Here is a 13,586-nt window from a genome sequence, read left to right on the forward strand (position 1 = left end):
AGTGTAAATATGGGAGTTAGAGGCCATGTACCCTAATATTCATAACACAGCTATTCCAAAAATGTGTCAATCCAATGTCCATCAACAGTGCAGAAGACGATAAGTAAATGTTTTTGTTTTGTTTTGTTTAACTATGTGCCTTTTTGAAGCAATGAGACAAAATGGATGTTTGTTTATTATGTAAAAGCACAAATGAATTTTACCAACATAATTCTGAGAATAATATCACACATGGAAACATGAAAGAGCACATACTATATATTCTCATTTTCTATAAAGTTAAAAAGATAGACACAATTAATTTTCAGTGAATGAAATCAAGGTCCTGGTTACTTTCAGGGAGAAAAAGGTAGTGACTGGGAGGGATAATATTCTGCATTGCCTTGATTTCCTTTCTTTTATTTGTTGATCTGGAAAATGGTACTGTACTAGGACTGCAGGCACTTTGTAAAAACTAAGCTGCAAACTTGTGATTCATGAACTTTTCTGTAGGTAATTATTCTTCAATATAAAGTTCACTTAAAATTCAGAGTGAAGCAATTCTAAAAATGTACTAGGTCGTTATGAAGATTTGCTTTTGATAGTTTTAAAAATATATCCATGGGGCAAAAATGTCACTCTTCTCTCAAAATACTCCAAATGCTCAGCCTCTTAAAGGAAACGCTGAAGACCTGATTTGGCTTCCACTTCAGTTCACTCCCCTCCTGTCACTTAACCCAACACTCCTTTGCTCAAAGTGGCTCCCTGGCTCACACTCTAAGCCTCTGACACTTCAGGGACTTTGCATAACCTCATTGCTGACTTTCTCACATACAGCAGGTCTCTGATGAAATGACCAACTTTCTCGGTCAGGTCTTTGCCTACCTATTACACTAAAACTCTTCTATAAAGCATCGTTCATTGTACTTTCCTGTTTCATTCTAATAAATTACTTACAACACTGTTCATTAGACATTATCAGTCCCTTCCCAATGCAGCTGTTTTAAATATGGCTTCTGTCAGTTTTTGTTTCTTTTACAGTCTATGCACCTGGAGTATTGCCTGATATGTAGTAGGCACTTGGTAAATACTTTCTTGAAGGAATAAATGAATTAGTTTTCATCTTTATTTTAGTATTAGACAGCAAAAATTATTTTGTTACCAAAGATTTTGACAAAATAGATAAATTTCAAATGAGAATAACTTGTGGACTATCCTAGATTATGAATAAAGATAAGACGAACAACTCACGATAGTACACATTTATTACCATTAAACAAATGGTTTGATTTAGTGCATAAGTTTAACAGATCACAGTAATGTCTACAGTGCAATTTGGTAGAAAGATATCACCCTCAAGAAGAAAGAAAGGTCATTATTTCTTATCAAAATAATTGTTCACTATCATGTAATTACAAATTACATAGCAAATGTAGCTTTCTCAAAAATTAAAATTGCTTAAACAATGCAATTTGAGGTCAATTTCTTGAATTAAAATTTAATATAATCAATGAGGTAATTGGTGGAAGAAAGTGATGTTTAGTGTTGTTCCGGCTTCTTTCATATTCCAGTATTTGTGCTCACCATGTATATGATTTTCATATTTATTCCGTCTGATATGAATTTCCTCTCTATGCACAACACAAGTGTGGTTAGACTGTTTAAAACTACTTTCTTAATTCTACATATTTTGTCCAAAAACCTCATTTTTATAATTCTGTAAATACATCTTATACTTTATATTTCACAATAGTACATTATGTGTCAACACAAACACAATTTTATCTAAGTTTAATATTAGAATTTCCCTTTCCTAAAGAGTACTGTTGAAATGCTCTGTCCTAAGCACTCACTTTGTGAGTTACAGTCCATAGATAATTCTCATTCATAGTTGGCTGATTTGTTTCTTCATTATGAACACTTTGCCATGAGCACTCAGACTGTCCTTTTCCCCCTTCATCAGAATTGGTCCATGACCTGCTAGAAAGCATTTCCATGGCACTACAGATAAACATAGCAGGTCACCTTCCATTGATTTATTATTTTATTAGGATTTGAAATCATTATCATGGAAGAATGCTCACCAGGTTATCTTGTTAAATCAAGATCAAGATTAAACTCAGTAAGACACTCTCATCTGACTCCCAACTTGCTAAACTTTTATCATTTCCATCTGTTTTATTTCTTTACTCTTAAACCTTTAGATCATAAGTCACTTTTCTTATGTTTCTCTGTCTTCTGGATACCCCACCCACTTCTCTTACTTCTCTGATTCTATTCAATTGTTGCTTCCATGGGCTTTTAATATTTGATATTGTGCTTAGGCTTAAAGAGTGCAATTAAAATACTCTAGAAATGTTGAATATTTCCACACTTTGATGTCAATATAGTGTAAACTACAATGTATAGCACAGTCAGAAGACTAAGTGGCCATGAAGTTGAATCGCTAGCTAGTTTAATATGATTGGCATATAGCTCTACCTCAGAGACGTCTTCATGTGAGCATGGTCTCCTGTCTTGTTCAGTGACACCTCACTGACTGCCTCCATGACTGTCACATAAGTAGTGTACAGGAAATATTTGCAAACAGGATAGATTTACTTTTGAATGGGACTCACATAATAAACCTGTATTTCAAATATTCATTTACCTCTCTTAATTATTAAAATTTCTAACTAAGATAATTCCAATGTGTGCTTTGAATGCACTATTGGGAAGAATATGATTCTGTAAATAATGGTATAATGCAATATATTCCATTAAAATATATTTATTTTCTTCTAAAATATTATCTAATCAGCCCTCTATATCTACAGGTCTTACATCCATGGATTAAAAATACCTAATATAGAAAATATTTGGTAAAAAATGTGTCTGTACTGATAATGTACAGACTTTTCATGTTATTATTCACTAAACAATACAATATAACAGCTAATTACTTGGCATTTACTTTGTAATAAGAATTATAATAATATAGTGATGATGTAAAGTACATAAGACAATGTTTATAGATATGCAAATACTATATGATTTTATATAAGGGATTTGAGCATTGACAGATTTATGTATTCATGGGAGTCCTGGCACCAATCCCCATGGATACTAAAGAGAAAAATAGATGATTTTCTGTCCATAATTTCAACCCTTTTATGCAAGAGAAAAAAAAATTAACTCAAAGAATTAATTATGATATTGATGAAAATTACAGGGAAAAAGTGAGTCAAAACCATAACAACATACAAATTATTTTGACAGAGGTTAGCATGTAAAGAAATCATTTGCAAACATAAAGTTATACCAAAAAAAATATGAGCAGTATCTCTCATCATCCACCTAAAAGGAAAAGATGTTTGCTTTCAAGGACAAAACTTGAAATGATTTGTAAATAGAACTCTTACGATGTTCTTCTGGGAAAATTGGTATAGGCTAGTAATATTCAGGTTAAGAAAAAGAGATATAAAATTTTGATATCTTTGAATGTTCTGAAATAGATACATAAACAACATAAAATAATTTTCTACTCCTATGAGTATTTTAACACAAGCGAAATAAAGAATGCAAGAAAGAACTTCAGAAGATTTATATACTCAGTTTGCCCTTTTTAAGTTAATTAAGTGACCTCAATAAAATGGAGGGCATCCATTTTTTAAATCTCAGTATCCCAGGACAGTAGATTATGTCTGAAAATCAAAACCCAAATTGTCATCTAGCTATCAGGGGAAGGAAGATTTCATGGGTGGATTAATTTAGCTTTTTATCTCTTCTATTTCCTTCATAAACTTTTTGTCTTTCCACTACTTTTCACATTACTTTAGAAAAGATCTGGGAAAAGGAAAGTCTCATTAGTCAATTTTTCAGTTCAAATGAGAGAGAAGATGCTAGGAGAGATAGAAAAGACAGAGAGGGAACACACAGCTGTTAGTTATGATTATTTTTGTGGATTGTTCTGTATTTTCTGTTCCTATTGACTATTAGCCTGTAAAATCAATTATTTTAGTTTTAGAGACTTTTAGTGCAATCTTGTAAAAAGAAGAGATTATTAAAAAAATTAAAATGATAGGAAAAAGAGTTCAGGGTTTTATTGTGTTGTTATAAAGCAGAAAGACAAGTAGTTATCCTGCAAGTCATACCTAACAGATGGGTACAAAAATCCTGGCTTTCCAGGAGGCCTGCAGGAGTCTCAGAGGTTGCCAAGAGCAACCAGTTCTGGAAGCCAGTTCCAGGTGGTGTCAAGGACAGGATTATAACCAGATCTACATAGCCACAGAGGCTGCATGAGGAGAGCTTCTGAATCCAGGATACTGAAGAGGAAGGTGAGATTAGTGGAACCAAATAGGAACAGAAAATACAGAAAAGGTTGGCTTTTGACAGACTCATTCAAATTCTAGCTCAATAAATCATTCATGAACCTGTCTTTCTTGTGTTTGTGTCTTATGGACTTTATGTGGATTTTTCAAAGAGTTAGATCAAATAATATGAATATTTTACAATTATTATGTGAAAGACTTTGTCATATTTAAAACTTTGTTTTTTCCAGTGCCTACAGTGTATTGTAAAGAGCTACATATTTGATATTTGTTATTTAATTTAATTTAATTTAGTTACAGATGGGATCTCTAGTAACCATGAACCAAATCTAAGAATGACTTATTATTTTTTTTTAATGTTAGAAGAACACTGACAGTGTTTTGTACATAGATAAGATTATTTAAATGCAAAGATATTTACTTAAACACTTGGGAAAATATATAAATAGTAAAATTTAAAATATAATATTAATGGTATCTTACATTTTTGTACTTATTTAATTTTTAAAACTAATTTTGCTATTATGTTAATTTGATTGGTTTGATGTAATCTACTCATGTATTTAGTAGACAACTTTACTGCTAGGGTAAGATTAACAGGCTTAAAAAGATAATGATTCTAAGAACTTATTTATTTACTCAGAAACACGATGTTATTTCATATTAACCTGGGATAGCTAAGAAAAATAAACATTATATACTAATTCCAGTTAATCTCTTTCTATTTCTTTAAAAAGACAATTTTACCAGCAATTTAGTGAGGCACTGATCAACATAGTGAGACCCAGTCTCAAGATATAAAATATAAAAATTGGACTGGAGATGTGGCTCAGTGATTAAAAGTCCCTGAGTTTAATCTCTGGTTAAAAAAAGAAAAAAAAAATTAAAGTGAATTTTGATGGTCTGTAACTATGGTAGCATGATTTTTCTGCTAGAAAACAATTTGTTTATTGATGTATTAGTAATATTTTTGAAGATCTGAAAATGTTTTTTTTTTCCTACAGGTTGAGAGCAAAATAGGTATCTCTATAACTGAAACATAAAGCACTGCTTGCTGTCCCACAAATATCAAAATATTGCTGTTATGCCTCAGTCTTACACATATTCTAACATCAGCTAACCTGCCCCATAGAATACCTTTTCCCAGGTAGCTTTTGCACAATTAAATTTTACTAAAACAGCAATATCAGAAACCTGATATAAAACAAAGACAATATTTAAAAGACCCTAATACAAAGTTTTTTTGCAAAGGTCATTTCTCATAAAAAGTATCTGTCAAAGGCTTAAATAATATACATATATTGACTATTCTTGAGAAACCTATTACAGTTATTATCTAGAGAGGTGAGCACAGACTAGGAATGCTGCGTTTAGAGTACATTCTGTCCTTGGGTTGCATTTTCACTAGTCCCCATTTCCAGGGATGTTACCTACTTAAAATATATCATCATTTCATTTCTGTAAGTGAAAAACTCTCCCTCAAATCTAAAGTTGGTTGATGTTAGAAGGCTATAGTGATATGTGATTATATAATATTTTTTGACATAAAAACTTGATTGTTATTTGTCTTCTTTATTAGAAATTACTTGCAATATCATGAGGATTCCTAGAAAGGTCTCATGCCCGTCTTCCCTGACTCCCTCAGATTTGAGTGCAGGGTTGTTCTCTCCTGGTCAGAAAGCAGATAACATATGTTTTTTCTTCTAGCCAAAGGTCCTTTCAGTCTAGTGAGAGACACAGAGAGACAGAAACTATTTTTTTTATTGTGCTTTCTTCTTTTTCTGTTTAATAAAGGACTTAATTGAGAGTGGAGGAGGAAAAAAAAAAAAAAAAAAAAGGATGGTTTCCCAAAGATCAAGTACCTCTGAGCTAAGAAAGCAGACCCAATGTGGGGCAGCCACAAAGGGGTTGTATTTAGTGCCTCAGAGAATTTCTAGAAGACATTCTCCAGCTCCCAGAATATAGGGACTTATTGTCACACCACATGGTGTCACCTGCTGACTTCTGTCAAGCCAACAGTAAAAGAAGAGGTATTAGATCCACTTTCCAGGCTTCTCCTACTTCTGTTTATCCATAAACATATTTTCCTGCACTGTATATCAAAGTATCCATAAGACCAGTGCATGCACCTTTGTTTATTTTTTCATAAACTGGCTACTGATTGAGTCATGTGATTGAGTCATGTGTATAGAACAGAATCTGTTCTTGCTACCATAATCACATCAAGATGACAAAATAGAAGGTATAATTCCAGGTGAATGTGAGAACTTCACAACTGGCTGGTGACACTCTTTCCCGACTAGGTAAACTTTCTTTGTGGTAAGAATGCTGTATCCACACAAATAGGGTAGATTATCCAAGCTCTGCTGGTATTTCAAATGACTGAACTCCATTTCTAGTTCTTAACCTTGCTTGTTTGTATCTAAGTCTTGGAAGATCTGACCACATGACTAACTGGTAAGAAGGAAACTATCTCCAAATACTTAGAGCTATAAAGCTGGCAATGAAGCATCAAGTGATCAAGTGAACAAGTCTGAAAAAGAGAAATACAGAGTTCTTATACTAAGAGACTTGTAAATTAGAAGAGTTGAGATAATGTTTTTAAAAATAGGAATAAAAACAGGAATCATACTGTAACAATGGGGACAACAAAAAAGAAGGCAGAGGAATTGATTATCAACATGCAACAAAACATCTAGTTCATATTATCTATAAAGGCCCATGAGGGTTCGATGTGGGAAGCAAAAATATTTGTTATGGGACCTTGGACAAGTTATGCAAGTTAAGCTTCAGTGTTCCCACTTATGATAAAAACGTTTCCCCTCCTAAGGTTATGAAGAGAAATAAATGTGACTATTACATTTTTTTCATTCAGTGGCTATTTACTGATCATCTCCTATTTATTGAAGTTTCTTCTAGGTGTTTAAGAAAACCCAGAGATCAAAACAAAGAAATGTTCTTGCCTTCATGGAGAGTTCTTTGCTGTGGGGAAAGAGAAAAATAAACATGATGATGTATACAAAATAATAATAAGTAATCTAGCAGAAAAATTAATCAGAGAAGCATTATTAAGACTAAAAGATCATAAGAACTTAAATTAAGTCACCAAGAAGGAATTATTGGGAAGGCAAGATTTGCAGGAGTCAGCCAAGAAACTAAATGGAGAAAGAGTGTTATAGGTAAGGAAATAACAGGTACAAAATCCCTGATACAAGAGTTATATGTGAGTGTTTGAGAAATGGCAATATCTAAGTGATTTTAATGAGAAAAGCAGGGATCTGAGTGGAAGCATGAATTTAGAGAGGTAATTTTGATTATTTAGAACCTTGAAAATCAGTGCAGGTACACTGGAATTTGCTCTGAGAAGGTTATTGAGCAGGATAGAGCCTTGATCTATCTCATGTATAATTGGATAGAATTTCTCTGGCTACAGTGCTAATGTAGAAGCATAGGGATTAGATAGGAGCCTATCATTTTTATATAGGCAAAACATGAGGGTGGCTTATACCAGGTAGTAGAAGTAGAAGTGGAACTGAGAAGCAGTCGAATACTAGATAGAGTTTGAAGGTAACTACAGCAGGATTTGCAGTGAATGGATGGAATTTATAATAGGAAGAAAAACCAATAGAGGCTTCAGAACTTATGGCTTGGGCTACTAGAAAGGTGGAGTTTTCATGGGCTGAAATAGGGAAGTAGCTGCAGTTTTGCTTGGGTTTGGAGCAGATGCCATGGTGACTATTAGGGACCTTTAGGATTTAGGTGATGGTGTTGGACAGGCAGTTGTCTATTTTTGTACTGAGCACAGAATGTTCATCCTTGATGAGTCAAAATCAATACATACAATCATGAGGTAAACAGAGTGAAGACAAGCTTATTATTTGCAGCAAAAGGAGAACTGGAAATAATATCCAAAGCAGTATATCCTAGGAAACAAAAGAAAAGGGAATACTGGGAAAGCTCATTATTCATATTGGAAAGACTGTCCTCACATGTACAGGTGGGCACATTGCCTGAGCGTGTTCAACTGCAGATCATGCTTCTTCATACATTGCATTTTCAAAGATGGTGGAAGGAAACACCCCCAGGGTTGAGAATTTAGCAATACAATGAAATTATTTATATAAATTATTTATATATATAATTTCATTGTATTGCTAAATTCTCAACTAAATATATATATATATATATATATATATATATATATATATATCACCAGGGATTGAACCCAGTGGTGCTTAACCCAACATCCCCAGTCCTTTTTTATATTTTATTTAGAGACAATATCTCACTGAGTTCCTAAGTCCCTCACTAATATGCTGAGGTTGGCTTTGAACTCACAAGGCTGTTGCCTCAGCCTCCCAAGTTTCTGAGATTAGAGGCATGTGCCACCTCCTCTGGCTAAAATGAGATTATAGTAAACAAAATTTACTCTTGGTCACTTAGAAGAGTGACTCGGTGATTTTAATTGGTTTAAACTGGTCATTTGTGATTTTCTCTGAAGGATTTTATGTGAAACAAAGAAGAAAAATTGAAGGAATGTTAGCAGTAATTTGTAAGGACAGCAGTGTCTTCCCTGCAATCATGAATGCCTGTCCCTAAAAGTTTCCACCCAGCAGCTAACATATTGCATATATGTTATATTTAAAATTCAATAAGGTTATCAGTAAATGGTAGTTATGACAATTATATTCAATTCCACAAGTCACAAATTATATACTATTGAAAAGAGATTAGTAATTATCTTTCACATTGTTTTACAATAATACTTCACTGACTTTCAGATTTTAAAAATTGTAAATATATTTATTTGAAATGTGCATTCAAAATCTTCCAAAATATTAAAGGATACTTACTTTTTATAATATTTAAATTGCATGTTCCTGGTCTTTGCATTCATATTATGTTTTCAGACCACTCAAAAAGTTGGACGTCTACTAATTTATATTCCTTACAGTTTGTTTAGAGCCTATTTTTTATTAGTAATGGAAACTGTTTATCAAGCATTTAAGGCAATCACATTTTATAAACATTGTACACACTGTTTCTGTTATTTATAACAACTTGACAAGGTAGATATTTTTAATGCTATTTTTAGATTGAGAATCTGAGGCTCAAAGAGAGGCCCAATATTCAAACCAAGGCCACCTTGGTCTCCCATTTGACCCACTAGAGTTTACATTCTGTCAAATTGTTTCAGTTTTCAGACATGAATTCTACTTATTTTTTTTAAAGGCATCTCTTCATTCTCATTTTAAAATGTTTATGTAAAATCATTTGGGTTCATTTTTACCAGTGCACATGCCTGCTACAGATCTGTATCCTGCCTCCTTTCTGTAACCATCACACCCAGCTGGAATATTTCATTTTTATGTTTGTATTATAAATCTATAAATAATTGATGCCCCCAAACTCTGCTATAAAACATAAGATAAAGCAACACATTCCTTTTTCCAAATAAGCTACTACTTGTTCACCAAGAAGTAGATAGAGTGCTAATAAAAAAATTCACATGAATTTCTACCTCCATTTTCTGAAGCACTAAAATTATATCATTTCTCATTTTCAAACCTTTGGAGAATAATCATATGAGCAGAAATATTCTGACATTTCACAAATATGCAGTTTTCCATTAATGACCTTTTCATATCTGCCATAAATGCACACTGCTTTCTAATATCTCCATGCTAAACTATATTGTAATTTAATTTTTGTCTCTTCTATCATGAATCAAAATTCTGTCTATTCACTAAACTATGATATAGTTTGGTAAACATTAAATTTTTATGCACTATAAAATTAGCTTCCCTAATACATCTATGGATATGATTTTAAATTATTTTCTTTATACTTTGAAAATTCTCTGGTATGAGACTGAAAATTCCATAGCATTTTTTTTAGACTGACATGGGTGGACACAATCACTGAATCATATTAGCACTTTTGTTACTTATAGAGAAATGAAATGTCTAGGGAAAGAAAGAGCTGCTAAATAAGGACTGACTTCTACAGCACTGCTGAGCAGAGTTTTCATTGTCTCTGTTCTCAAGAAACTTTCCAGTTGACTTTCTTCTTTGATTCTTTTTTTCTGATCCCATAGCAATTTTATTTGCTCTACTGGTGACCAGCCAGTGCCTTTTCCTCTGGCAGCAATGTAAGTGGTATTTATGCTTGCTCATGAATGTTCAGCAGTGACCTTCATGCCTAGAACACTTTTATCTTCCAAATTTTCTTTATGTATGTGTAAAAGAACTCCCCAAATCTAAACCATTTGCACTTGATACTATTTGATAATTCAGTTCTGATTTCACCTACTTGTGCTTTGTCCATCTTATGCAGCCTGAGAACACATAGGAAATTTCTTTACCTTCTGATGTTGATATGAACCATAAAATCTAACTGCTAGCTAGTGTGGGATGCCAGAACACAATAGACTTGTGCTTAATAAATTTATCCCTATATGGAAACTCAGTCATCCTTAGTATTATTTCTACCACTGCAATTGACTTTCGTTGAGATTTTAAATGATCCAAAACACTTCATTAAAATTCTTTTACTCTTTTATCAGGGTATAAATAATAAATACCCAACAAGTAATATTCTTTATTGCAGCTTAAAGTACAGTGTTTCATGCATTACATGATTTTTAGATCCTAATTGAACTTTCCTCCTATTTAACTTGCTTGAGTGTAACTTTGAAAGTTCTGTTTAAATATCTATAGAAAGATTAAAGACCACATTCCTAGAGTAGATAAGTATAAATCTCTTTCTTCTCACACATAGCTGTTTCCATGGTGTACCTACTGTGCAAAGCCATGGACCAACTGTGGGAGAATGTGGAGGGGTCAGGTGAAACCCCTGCTAATAAGCTACCCATTTCTTATTCTTCCCTTCAACTTCAAACTCATTGCTTCCAAACCCTCAGAACAAGAGCCTAAAATGTGAATAATAGTAGTAAGCATTTATTGAATAATTATAATTTTCTATGTGTCATGAAAAACTTTTGTGCATAATAATCATTTAATCTTCACAATAATCCTAAGAAATCACTAATACATTAAGGACACAAGGTCTAAATATTGTTTGTCCAAGATATTACAGAAACTTTGAACACTCAGGCTCATTTAATCCCAAATCCTGTGTTTTGCATAGGCTATAGTGCACAAAACCACGATTGCAGATTTAGTACTTAGGTATCTTTTCCAAGCACCAGGAAATATCCTCTCCAGAATCAATTGTAATTTAAGAATACCTAAATGAAATGTTTAATGACTCACATTAATCTGCTCTTCCTGGTAAGCCTAACTCTAATGCCAGAATTATCCTACTGTTCCTTGTAACCAAGCACTCAAAAATCATGCACGTCTGCACATCGTTTTCATGAATTTGGAGATCCTTTATAAAGCCTTGTGACTATTCTAGCATTTGTTAGGACTCACATGTACTGGAATTTTATTTCTAACTTTTAGGCTTGGTCTTTGTGATACCATATCCTTCTGATTCTACCAGATCATCTTTCTGGATCACTGCTTAACCAGGATATTTGACTGATGAGTCTTTTTGTTTGCCTAGATTTCTGTCACATATTATGTAAGATTATTATAATTATGTCTTTTTAGACCTATTTCCACAATCAAATCTCTGGTATCTGTATACTCATGTAGGTTTCCATAATTATTTGTTCTGTTATATTTCAGGAACCATCTAGGTAATGAAGGTATAATGGAATATGACTATAGCTTGCTGTTCTCTTGTGGAAATAATAATTTAGTGAAGTAGCAAAACAGAAACAAAGGAAATGAGAAAACAAACTGATTAAAAATTTACAAATGTTATTAAGGAATCAAAAATAGTTTTCTTCATAGGAAAAAGTAGAGATTAAGTGGGTATTGATTTAGTGTTATATTCATAAAAGACCTTTCCAAGGAATTTTAATATAAATTGGAACATGGAGATGTATCAGAAATACATGTGAAGAACAATGGAAGAATATTGCAAGAAAAATTTGCGCTCATAAAGATCTGCAGGTGGGGAAATAGCTGAGTATGCTCTAGAAACTGAAGGACAGCTACTGTGGTGGAGTGTTAAGTGGCATTAGATGAGGTTTGAAAGGGAAATCAGATTATGCCATGCTTAAAAAATGTATCAGATTCTTTTAAAGCAGGTTATTAACAAAAGCTTATTTCTATTCTAACAAACTTTGTTCAGCTGCTTCATAAAAAAAAGACTGGAAATGAGAAATGCAGACATGGAAGATCTTTGCAAAACTTCCATTACTGTAGACAATAAAACTTGGTGGCTTGATCTGAAGTGGTGACCCCAAAGATAGAGGTCAGGGGAGTATCCTATATATGTTTATATAAAGAAGAGTCAGCTAGAATGAGGGTAGGAAGAGAAAGGCTGACATCAAGATTTCTTACTTGACTAACGAGATAGGTAATACTGCCCTTAAATCAAATGAGAACAGCAATGGGAATTAGGGAGCTTGAGAAGTAAAATCAACAGTTAAAATTTAGACATGTTCAAATTTAGACATGTTCAGTTTAAGATGAGTGTGAAATGCTCAGGATTGAATATCAACTATCAATTTTGTCTACATAGTTCAGAGGAGAGCATTGGGCTGTAGATTTGAAAATTTTACTATATTCCCTGGGAATAAATGACAATCTTGGAATAAGAATATTTTAAAAAAATAAAATAAAGAGTACCTGGGGCAGAGTTTCCAATATCAACATCCAACGTAGAGGAATTCTAACTCTGAAATCCAAGAGACAAAAGGAGATTATTAAAGAAGACTGAAAAGTGATAGGAGAATCTAAGAGCACTTCTCTGAAGCCGGACAAATTTAGAAAGATGATATCGGTGGTGTCGAATGTTACTGAGAGGTGGAATAAAAGGATGATATCATTTATTAATTATTTATTTAATCTCTGTAAATGATCCTAACTGCATCCAGATCTCTCAGGAGAAATCTTCCTAAAACAGAGGAAATAACTGAATTAAATATGGTTTTTAAGCACAGCCATGAAATCTGTGAAGTGGTCCTAAAATTTAAAGGTAATACAATCTCAAATGCTTTTACTGAGATGCTTCTTACATTGCTTTCACTTAAAAGTTAATTAAAAATTCAGTCTTGGACTGTAGCTCAGTGGTACAGCCCCTGCCTTGCATGTATGAGGCACTGGGTTCAATCCTCAGCACCACATAAAAATAAATAAAAAAAGATATTACGTCCACCTACAACTAAAAAATACTTTTTAAAAATTATTAACATTCAAGTTGGATAATATTAAAAATAGT

Source organism: Marmota marmota, unplaced genomic scaffold (assembly GCF_001458135.2).
Source record: "Marmota marmota marmota unplaced genomic scaffold, marMar, whole genome shotgun sequence".
NCBI lineage: Eukaryota > Metazoa > Chordata > Mammalia > Rodentia > Sciuridae > Marmota > Marmota marmota.